Source organism: Canis lupus, chromosome 1 (assembly GCF_011100685.1).
Source record: "Canis lupus familiaris isolate Mischka breed German Shepherd chromosome 1, alternate assembly UU_Cfam_GSD_1.0, whole genome shotgun sequence".
In the NCBI taxonomy this organism is placed as follows: Eukaryota; Metazoa; Chordata; class Mammalia; order Carnivora; family Canidae; genus Canis; species Canis lupus.
Genome location: NC_049222.1, coordinates 57,563,444 through 57,575,518, shown reverse-complemented (window position 1 = coordinate 57,575,518; position 12,075 = coordinate 57,563,444).

Here is a 12,075-nt window from a genome sequence, read left to right as displayed (position 1 = left end):
CACAACTTGAAAGCAATTCCAGGACACCTGGGCCAAGGGTCATCATGAGAAGACAAAGGGAGATAAGAAATATTTGAAATATATTTTGACAGTCACACAGTTACTAGAAAACAGAGGATTGATAGCCTCTCTTTATAAAGAAGATTTAGGAAAGCTGCAAAGTAGTTGGAATCATCAACACGAATTGACAGAGAAGAAAGTGGGGGACCAGACAGGGAAGGCTAGAGGAAGAGAGAGAAGAAGATATGTCATCCTGTCACTAGAGTTATTTAAGGATTCTCATCCTTGCCATCCTTAGTGTTCAGAGAAACCAGCTACTTTACAACTCCATACCCATTGGGCTCTAATATTAACGTCCACTATAAAGCAGCAGTGGCTCCTTAACAGTAGCCAATTCCATGTCTTGGGATCAAAACAATAATGATGAGCCTATAACATCTTGATCTCTTCATGAAGTAAACATAATTCTACCATCTTATATTCTACTTATATTAGATCTTAGTATAATTACTCTCACCTCAGTGAATTATATCTTTCTTTTAGTATATGTTCTTAAATCTCTACATAAATATTTGGAATCACATAATGGATCAGTTCATTGAAAATCAAAGCAAAAGTAGTAGAGTATAGTATTCTGTCATATAGAAGGGCTGATAGCTTACACATATTTAGTCTAATGTTTAGAAAACTACCAAACACCTAAAACTGCATAATTAGTACAGTACAGTCAAGAGAAAGGAAGCGGAGAGTACGTCACCCCTAAAGTACCAATTTGGCATGTGGATTGTTTTAGCTGAAAGCAATTAAGACCCAGCAGACTCAGAACAGCTTTTTACCTTCTGCCTAAAAGAATTTGGATAGGGAGCCTGTACCAGGAATAGAGCTACTACCACATATAGCTTTTTCTAGTAGCAAGACACTTTGATGGCATGGAACACATCTGTTTATCAAATATGTGCTCTTCTCAACTTCCTGTGAATTTCCCTTCTCCTTTTTGATTTCTGAAGCATATTACCCCCTTCTCCTTTGCTCAGGATGTGCCATGGAGCCTGGGATATATTTTGACAGTCACACTGTTACTAGAAAATAGAGGATTAATAGCCTCTCTTTATAAAGGAGATTTAGGAAAGCTGCAAAGTAGCTGGAATCATCAATATGAGTTGACAGAGAAGAAAGTGGGGGACCAGACAGGGAAGGCTAGAGGAAGAGAGAGGAGGTGACCATATGAAGAAAGATTTGGAGTGTCATTGAAATTTAATATGGGAGGACAGGGGGACCAAGACTCGAACTTGAACTCAGACTGGACTTGGATCCCAAGGCTTTGTCTCCTACAGTTTTTATTAAGAGAGCTAGCAGATTGGCTACAGGAATGATTAATTTGGGGAAACAGAGAAAAGCATGTTTACTTCAAAAGGTAAAAGAATAGGCTATTAACTCAAGGAGGGGGAGTGGAGGACCTTATATCTGTAGAATAATGTGGACAAGAGTCAATGTGCCAATTCAGGACCTCACGCATCCGCAGTGTGCCCAGGAGTACAAGATTCAGTTCTTAGATAGGCACCACAGCTAGTTCTCCCACAAGGATGGTATATAAGACTCAGTTGTCAGACTGTCTTTGACTCTTCAGGCCTTTGTGGGTCTCCCACACACATATAATTACATTTCTCTTCTGTGAGTCTCCCTTTTGCCTATTTTTTTATAAATTTATTTTTTATTGGTGTTCAATTTGCCAACATATATACAATAACACCCAGTGCTCATCCCGTCAAGTGCCCACCTCAGTGCCCATCACCCAGTCACCCCACCCCCCACCCACCTCCCCTTCCACCACCCCTAGTTCGTTTTCCAGAGTTAGGAGTCTTTCATGTTCTGTCTCCCTTTCTGATATTTCCCACTCATTTTTTCTCCTTTCCCCTTTATTCCCTTTCACTATTTTTAATATTCCCCAAATGAATGAGACCATATAATGTTTGTCCTTCTCCGATTGACTTATTTCACTCAGCATAATACCCTCCAGTTCCATCCACGTCGAAGCAAATGGTGGGTATTTGTTGTTTCTATTCTCAGACCAGCAAAGAACCTAGAAGGAAGTAGCAGAAAGTGTTTCATCCCCAAACTACAATGAAGCTACTCACCTTGAGCGTTCTTTGAAGTGAAGTGTGGGCTCTCGATATAAAAGCCAATGAGAAGAATAATTGTGTACTACTGAAGGAGAAAGACACAGATGAAAACTGAGGTTTCCACAAAGAGATTTAATGACTCACTAAGTAGCAGGGTTCCCCGAACAAATAGCTCCTTAAGGAGGAGGGATTAGGCTGATGTTGACCAGTAGATCATCAGAGTCTAGGAAAAGCTCTGATGTATTTACTGTAAATAAAGGAAGATAATGCTTCAAGCAGCTTGGTGCTACTCAGAGCTGCTGACTAGGGTCCAAAGTCTCTGCTTATATTCTGATATAATTGAAAAGCATGTATACATACTTGCTGTCCCACTCATGGTACTCTAATGGCCATAGATCAGTAGTATAATGGACTGAGTTGCTTCTTCAATAGCATGAGTATTGGTGCCTTTAAATCCTTGTGTTGTTTCTCATGAAATAGGAAGGAGAGTAAGTGCAGTGTGAACAATGGAAAAGTTGAGGGGAGATAAACATATCTTCAGGAAGTAAATCTATTTATTTTGAAGGATTAGGCACTTTCCCAAATTCTACTATATGCTTGACACAAATGTAATACTCACTTAACTACCAGTTACCACATAGCTGCCATTAAACCCCTCAGTTGTGTTACTATTGGGAAAGTCTTCACTTCACTATATCACAGAGTGAGACATAGGTCCTGGGGTTGGCTCCCCAGGTAGTTTTGTGTCCTCTTTTTCGGGGGTTCCACGCTCTAGCCTGTCAGTTTGTTTTCCAAACAGAATGATCATAAAGGATAAACATTCTAAGGTTTATTCAAGTTCCCTCTATATGTACTTGGATTTTTGACCTTAGATGCTGTTTCTCTTATTAGTTCTTGAAAGCAAACGTTTCTTCACATATGCTAAGATAAATCAGCACTCCTTGGCATTTGTTGATGTTATGGCATGCACACTAACAGCTTTGGAACATGACTCAAGCCCTTTCTAACACATCTCCTTTCAGTTCTCCTCTGTAAACATATCACCAGGCAAAGGTAGCCTTTTTTTTTCTCATTTAGAACTACTCTTGACAACTTTAGAGTTCATCTTTGGTTTCACCTTTCCTATTGTCACCTTTCACTAAATAAAATTTTGATCCAAGGAAGGCTTTAATCCCTTTTCTTGGAGAAATTTTACTGTTAGGAAAGTGTTTAATGTGACAGAAATTTGACCTTGCAATTATTCAGAAAACCTCTTTCTCAGTGTTCTCTAAATTAAAACATAACACATTTCATGAAGCAAAAGTTGTCAATTCCTAGGAAGGAATAATTGTGATTTCCTAAAACAAATAACTTGAGGAAAGTAAACTGATACTTGTGGTTATGCACATTTTCATTATTTGCTAAACTTATGATGCTGAAAAGCTGGAAATATTACCTGCTTAAGAGGTTTAAGCACAATCTCTTGATCTATTATTGAATGATGAATAAACTACCTTGGCCTTGTCTTAAATACAACACAAGATTCAAAAAAATATCTAAGTAGTGACATCAGAGTGTGCATAAGGTTGGGGATAGATTCCATAGAATTAGTTCTAGTGAGCCACTATCTAAAAACATTAAAAATAAAATAAAGCAAAAAGAGGAACAACCACTTCCAGGACAAGATCAGAATTCTGAAAATATTTAGTTTTCACAATAAAATACCATATGCCAAAAAACAGGAAAGTATGGTACATGGGCAGGAAAAAAGAGCAATTAATAAAAACAGTGTCTGAATGGACCCAGACTTTGGACTTAGCAAACAAAACAACTGTAAAAAATATGTCCCATTTGTTGAGCCACTCAAAAAAGGTTTGCTCCAGCAGAAGAATCATGCAAATGAAAACAGATCAATAGAGAAAAGAAATACAAACAATGAAAAGAAGACAAAGAATAAAGAAAACTGAACATAGCCTCAGAGACCTGTAGAAAATATCAAGCATACCAACATAAGTGCAAGCAGGAGAGGAAAGGGCAAAAGAAAATCTTTGAAGAAATTATGACCAAGATCTTCCCAAATTGGATGAAAAATATTAATTTGCACATCTATGAAGCTCAACAATGAGTAGGATCAACATGAAGAGATTGAAAGGAACACATACAGAGTTAAACCCCTGAAACATACATTTCAGCACTACTTCTCTTACTTCTTAGAAGGATGCCTTTGGTATTTTGATGAGGATTGAATTTCATCAGTGGATGGCTTTGGGTAGTAGGGACATCATTATATTCATTCTTCCAATCCACAAGTGTGAGACGTCCTTCCATTTGTTTTGTATTCTTTGATTTCTGTTAGCAAAGTCTTAGAGTTTACATTGTACAGGTCTTTCATGTCCCTGGTTAAATTTACTAAGATTTTTCATTGTTTTTGATGTTACTGGGAATTAAATACTTTATTTCTTTTTCAGATATTTCACTACTAGTGTAAAGGAATGAAATGGATTTCGGTATATTGATTTTGCATCCTGAGACTTTACTCTTGATAGTTGATTCCACAATTTTTTGATCGACTCTTTGGGATTTGGGATTTTATATATATATATATATATATATATATATATATATATATATATATTCCTTTATTTGCAAATATTGGCTATTTTATTTCTTACTTTCTGATTTGGATGCCTTTTATTTCTTTGTCTTGCCTAATGGCTCTAGCTTGGACTTAGTACCAGAGAAGTGGTGAGAGTGAGCATCCATGTCTCACTCCTGATCTTAGAGGAAAAGCTTGCAAACTTTCACTATTGACCATGATATTAGCTGTGGCTTGTCAAAATAGTCTTTATTATGTTGTGGTATATTCAATCTATTAAGGGTTTTTAGCATGGAAGGATGTTGTGTATTATCAGTTGCTTTTTCAGTGTCTATTGAGATAATCATGGTACATTATCTTTTATTTCATTGGTATTTTACATTTATTGAGTTGTGTGTGTTGAGTGAAACTTGCATCCTAGAGGCAGATCCCACTTGGTCCAGGTATATAATATGTTAATGTGCTCTTGATTTTGGTCTGCTATTTTGTGGAGAATTTTGCATCAGGGATATTGGTCTAGTTTCAAGGTTATTTTTAATTTAAATTAAATTAGCCAACATATAGTATACCATTAGTTTCAGATGTAGAGTCCAGCTATTCATCTTATATAACACCCAGTGCTCATCACATCATGTGCTCTCCTTAATGTCCGTGACCCAGTTACCCCATCCCTCCTCCCACCTCCCTTCCACCAACCTTCAGTTTGTGCCCCATAGTTGAGAGTTGCTTGTTTGTCTTCCTCTCTGATTTCTTTCCATTCGGTTTTCCCTCCCTTCCCCTATGATCGATCCTCCATGCTATTTCTTATATTTAACATGAGTGAAACAATGTGATAGTTGTCTTTCTCTGACTTATTTCGTTCAGCATAATACCCTCCAGTTGCACCCACATCAATGTAAATGGTAAGATTTCATCCTTTTGACCACTAATATTCTAATATATATATATGCAGGTGGCCCTTTGGATCACTATATTTGTATTTGTATTTTTGGGGGTAAATACCTAGTAGGGCAATTGCTGGATCATTGGGTAGCTCATTTTCAAGTTTCTGAGGAAACTTCACATTTTTTTCCAGAGTGGCTGCACCATCTTGCTTTCCCACCAACAGTGTAAGAGGGTTCCCCTTTCTCTGCATCCTTGTCAACATGTCTTCTCCTGACTTGTTAATTTTAGCCATTTTGACTGGTGTGAGGTGGTATCTCATTGTGATTTTAGTTTGTATATCCCTGATGCAGAGTGATGTGGGCCATTTTTCCATGTGCTTGTTGGCCATTTGTATGTCTTCTTTGGAGAAATGTTTGTTCATGTCTTCTGCCCATTTCTTGACTGGATTATTTGTTTTTTGGGTGTTGAGTTCAATAAATTCTTTATAGATCTGATACTAGCCCTATGTCATTTGCAAATATCTTCTCCCATTCTGTAGCTTGCCTTTTAGTTTTGTTGCTAGTTATGGGTCTGTTCAATTTTTCTATTTCTTCCTGTTTCAGCTTTGGTATTGGTGTTCTTGTCTGATTTTGGTATGAGAGTTAAGAGCGGCCTCACAGATTTAGTTTGGAAATGTCACTTCCTCCTTGATATTATGGAAGACTTTGTGGAGGATTGATATTGTTTCTTTAAATGTTTGGTAGAATTAATCTGTAAAATCAGTCATCTGATCCTACTTTTTTGGTGCGGGTTGATAACTGATTCAATCTCTTTACTCATTTGTTCAGATTTTCTATTTCTTCTGATTCACTCTTGGTACATTGTGTTTCTAGAAATGCATTCATTTCTTCTAGATTATGTAATTTGCTGGCATGTAATTGTTCCTAGTAGTCTCTTAGGCTCCTACGTATTATTGCTGTAGTATCATTTGCACTATCTCTTCTTTCATTTCTAATTTTATTTGTCTGTCTTTTCTTCTTTGTTCATCTAGGTAAAGTTTTGTCAATTTGGTGATATTTTCAAAGAAGCACTCTTAGTTTTCTTGATTCTTTTTATTGTTTTTCTGGTCTCTAATTTATTTCTGCTCTCATCTTTTGATCTGTATTTTTTCCCAAGTTAACTTTGGGCTTAACTTGTTCTCTAGTTCAAGCTGTAAAATTAAGGACTTTATTTGATATCTAATTTGTAATATGTGATTATTGGTATTAAATAGCCATTCAGAACTCTTCCTGCTGTATCCCATAAGATCTGATATGATGTGCTAAAAATGTTTAATATGTTGCATTTCCATTTCATTTGTTTTGAGGTAATGTCTTTTTTTTTTTTTTAGGTAATGTCTTTCTTATGATTTATTTTTGACCCATTGATTATTCAGAAGTGTGTCATTCAGTTTCTACATATGTGGATGTTTTCATTTTCTTGTCAGTATCATACAAAGTAAAAAGAGAGAGTTGGTATAAATTGAATCTTCTGAAATTTCCTAAGATTTTTGTATCCTATTATATAATCTATACTGCAGAATAATGAGATGAATGTGTATTTGCAGATATTGGATAGAACATTCATTGTTCTATTAAGTCCATTTCTTCTAAAGTATGCTTCCATTCCAATGTTTCCTTGTTGATTTTCTATCTGGATAATGAACCTACTGCTGATAGTGAGGTAATGAAATACCTTCCTTTACTATTACTGAATTGCTGTATATTTCACCCTTAAGTTCTGTTAGTATTTGCTTAATATATTTCAGTGCTCCAACGTTGAGAGTAGAAATAGTTGTGGCTTTTATATCTTCTTGATTTATTGACCCTTTACCTTCATATAATGACTTTCTTTTGTTACTTTTGACTTGAAATCCATTTTGTTTGATATAAAATAGCAGCCTGCACCTGTCTTCTTTTGGTTTCCATTTGTTTGGAAAGCCATCTTCCATCTCTTCACTTTGAGTTTATGTATGTCTTTAGAGCTGATATGTCTCCTGTAGGCAGCATATAGCACAGTTTGTGTCTTGCTTTTTCTTTATCCAGCCACTGTGTGCATTATAATTGGTGAATTAATCCATTTATAATTAGGGTAATCATATTAATACATAAGGACTTTATTTTTTTTATTTTTTTATTTTTTAATACATAAGGACTTTATACTCTTATCTTTTGCTTTCTGGTTTTCTACCTATTTTCTTTCTTTTTCATTGTTTCTACCTCTGTAAAGTGGCGGGTTTTGTTTATTTGCTCAGTCTTCCGTGTGTGTGTGTGTGTGTGTGTGTGTGTGTGTGTGTGTGTGTGTATAGATGTGTCTTCTCTAGATTTTTGTTTTGGGGTTTCCTTGAACAATACATAAAACATACAAGTCCTTTTTCTGCTGCTAGCGACTCATATTCGCTTGTTTCTGCTCTCAAGTTTTGCCTTATGGTTACCTTGAGGCTTACATAAATGCTAGACCTTTATTTACTGCTAGAAACTCATATTCATTCACTTATAATGGTTCCACACTTTTTTCCACTCCTCCCTTTTGTTTATGTCAAAATTATCTCTTGTTATGCTGTGAATTCCTTAACCAACTGTAGTCCCTATCATTATTTTCAATGCTCTCTTCCTTTAACCTTTATTCTGTAATTGTTTAAAATACTATTCAACTGAATCTCCCTATTTTGATGGTCTCTATCACCTTGATGAGTTTTGTGTGATTTCATTTTTTGTCACTAGTGTCTTTTCATTTTAGCTTGAAGAGGTCTTTCAACCTCTCTTGCAAGACAGGTCTAGTGTTGGCAAACTCCTTCAGCTTCTGTTTGGGGAAAACCCTTACTTTCCCTCATATCTGATATGTTTGGTGACAGAATATTCATGACTGCCACTGGTATCTTTCAGTATTCTGAATCTGTCATTCCATTGTCTCCTGGCCTGTAGTGTTTCTGCTGAGAAATCTGCCCATAGTCTAAAGAGTTGGGTTGTGAGAGCTTCCTTTGCACCAATTCTTTCCTCTGCCTCTAAAATTATTTACCATTGGTTTTGACATTTATAATGTGTCGTTGAGAAAGATAATAAAGTGTTCTATTAGCTCTGTGGACTTGTATGTTAACTTCCTTCCACAGGTTGGGAAACTCTCAGCAATTATTTCTTTAAATAAATGCTGCCCCCTTCCACTCTTCTTCTGGTATTCTTGATATTCTTATATTGGCTTTTCTAATCTGATAACTCAAATAGGGTTTCTCGACATGTTAAAAATCTTAGTCTCTTTTCTCTTCCACTTGAATCATTTCCCAATTCCTATCATTAGATAGTTCATTCTCCCTCCCATCTGACCCACTATATTTCCTATGTTTTCTAATTCATTTCTCATCTCATGTGTTGAGTCCCTCACATCCAGAATTTCTTTGGTTCCTTTTTATAATTTCAATCTCTTTGGTAACACACTCCTTCTGTTCATTAATTTTATGCCCAGATTCTCTGAGATGCCTCCTAAATTTTCTCTGGCTCATTGAAATTCTTCACAGAAGCTTCATAAAAGCAATTATATAGGAATAAGATCACAATATTCTTTGCCTCTGAATTTAGTCCCTGGACTATTGTCATTTTCTCTTTGTGATACCATCATACTATGATTTTGGATGAAATGTGCCTTTGTCATCTCACTTGAAGGTTCAAGCATCTTTCTTATTTAGGAAAGGTTTTGTTGACTTTGATTCTAACAGTTAAGCAAATTGGCAATCAGAAACTTTACTTTTGTTTCCCAGAAGGTCATGATCTAGCAAAATATTTTATTTTCTTATTGGAGCTGACTCACCACTAATTAGGAGCACACCTAAGAGATCTGACACTTAGGGAATTAAAAAACAACAACAACAACAAAAAAAAACCCAAAACAAACCTGGTGGCAGAGTGGCAGGGCAGTTGTGGGCTTTAGCACTTGGGTCATGGGTGTACCCAAGGCCAGTGCGATGGGTGGGTAGGGTCTCAGAGGTCCCAGACTTCTTGAAACCCCAAGGCAGACAGCAGGAAACACCTTCCTCCAAATCATTTCCTCCCCTTCCTTCCCTTGTGCCAGTCACAGAGTTCCTCAGAAATTCAGGTGCTGAACAGCAACAGGTTCCTCCATGTACCTGAGCAGCCAGGGAGACTTTGACTTACCACTCTGCTTTCTACCTCCTCTGCCTCCAATGCCAGGATCAGCACTGCCACTGATGCTGCTGCACTTCCCTTGGCCCCATAATCTCTATGATTCCTAATCCACCCTCTTTGGAATGCAGATGGATGGATCTCTCAGTATGCTCTCTGGAGGCACTTTTATTCAGCCATGGATGTTTAATTAGACACAAATGGAAAGAAAGAGAAAAATGAAGAACTTACCCAGCTACGATGCTGACACCCCTATTACTCTCTTTAATAGGGTTGAATAAGAAATGTTAAATGAATTTCTTCTGTCTGGTATTTACCTAAATGAGGACTGAGATGAGTATGAAATGCAGTACACTTGTTATCTGGAAAAACCAGGCATACATGAAAGGGTAGGAGAGAACCTAACAAAGACCATGTTCCAAGGACAACCACAGGTACTTGTTTTCTATATATATATATATATATATACTACTCATACTGGAACAGTGCAAATCCTTCTAGGGAGGCCATGACTTTATCTGAGATCAGTCTATTCTAGAGCAACTTAAAAAAGACCATAGTTGCCCAAACTCCATTTAATATCCTAGAGTCATAATTCTATCACTCTAGTTCTGGCTCCAGGATGGCATAAACCCCTTTCAGTGCATCTTTCACACTTCTATAAATTCTGGACAAATACAGAAAGACCTACAATTAGCCACAGATACCAAGAGTGCATGGGAGACAAAACTTGAACAAGTGCCCAGTATAGGGAATAAGGTCTCCAGGTCTCTGTTACTTTATTTCTGTGCCTTTGTCTACAAAAATTTCTCCAGCTGTAGGGAGAAAGAATCCAGATTCCTGGCTTCTTCCCACCCTGATATGTTGTGAGAAACAAAAATGCTCCCACATTTTTCCAGGCCCCATCCAGAACCAGTTTCCTAGCACCACCAAGGGCCCCAGCTCAATACCCACTCCACCAAACTCTGCCCTCAGTTGGTTCTGCTCCAAGGCTGTTCTGCCATTAGGTCACCAAGCTGCTTTAATTGAAATCATTTCATAGGATGTTTTCCTTTGGCTGCTTCTGAGGACACAGACTGAGATATGCCTGCAGACTAGGAAGCGCCCTCACCTCACCACCTGTGAGGGAGTGAGAGCAGAGGAGGGCAGAGGAGGAAGTTGAACTGCAATTAAACAGCAACAAAACCCACAAATGATCAAACAGGGAGCTAAGGACCTGGGATGCCTTTCAAATTCTTTTAACTTGAGGCAGTTTTGCTGCTACAATTGGAATGCAGGGCAACATTTGTGCAACCATCACTCAAGGACATGCCACCTGCACTGCTACATGTTTTGTTTGTTTCTGGATTTGCTTTTTGATGAAATAATGGCAAAAGGAAGACAGAAGGGTACCTGTCTTACTCCAATCAGGCTGCTATCACAAGACAGCACAGACTGGTGGCTTACGAACAATGGATACTTACTTCTCACAGTTCCGAGGCTGGGAAGTCCAAGATAATGACACCAGCAAATTCGTGTCTGGAGAGAATACCCTTCTGTGGTGGTCTTTTCACTGTGACCTCACGTAGCTGGTAAGAGTGCCAATCCCAATCATCCCCTCCCCAAAGCTCACCTTGGGGCTTAGGATCTCAACGTAAGAACTTCTGGGGGACACATGCATTCGGCCAATGGCAGTACACTTCTTCCCTATAATTTCACTGTGTGAGAGAGGACACTAGGCAGTGTGGGAAATGTAGGGAGATTTGTACACAAGGCCCCACAACGGCAGTGTTAACTCACTAAGCTGAACATGTGTATTAGTTGTCAATTTTAAGATTTTCATATTCAGAAATTATTGTAATCCCTGCTTACAGATGAGGAAATTGAGGACCAGAAATTAAGTGGAATGATGTGCAAACTGTCAGTTATTAGAAGAGCCTATTACTCCAATTCTCACTCTTTCCACTAGTGCCATCTTAAAAAATTTTCGTGCTACACATGCATTAACCTTTACTGGTGAACTAAAATATTAAGTAGTAAACATTAAATCTTCACTTTTCCCCTTTGTGTTCAAGCTCTCTGGGGCTGGCTCAACATGTCCTATTTCATATCAATTGATCACCTATGTCAGGAAGAGAGACATTCCAAACTCTCTTCATAAAATATACAGACACAAAGACACTTCCTATCTCTGATAGAATCCAATAAAATTAGTTGATAATAGCAAAAAAAAAAAAAAAAAAAAGGATATTAAATGCAAATCTTTGAGAATGTGCCTAAGACTTTAATGTCATTTCTAAGGGCCTTATAATCAATATTTACATTTTAAAACAAACACTCTTAAATCCTAATGGCTAAAGGCCTT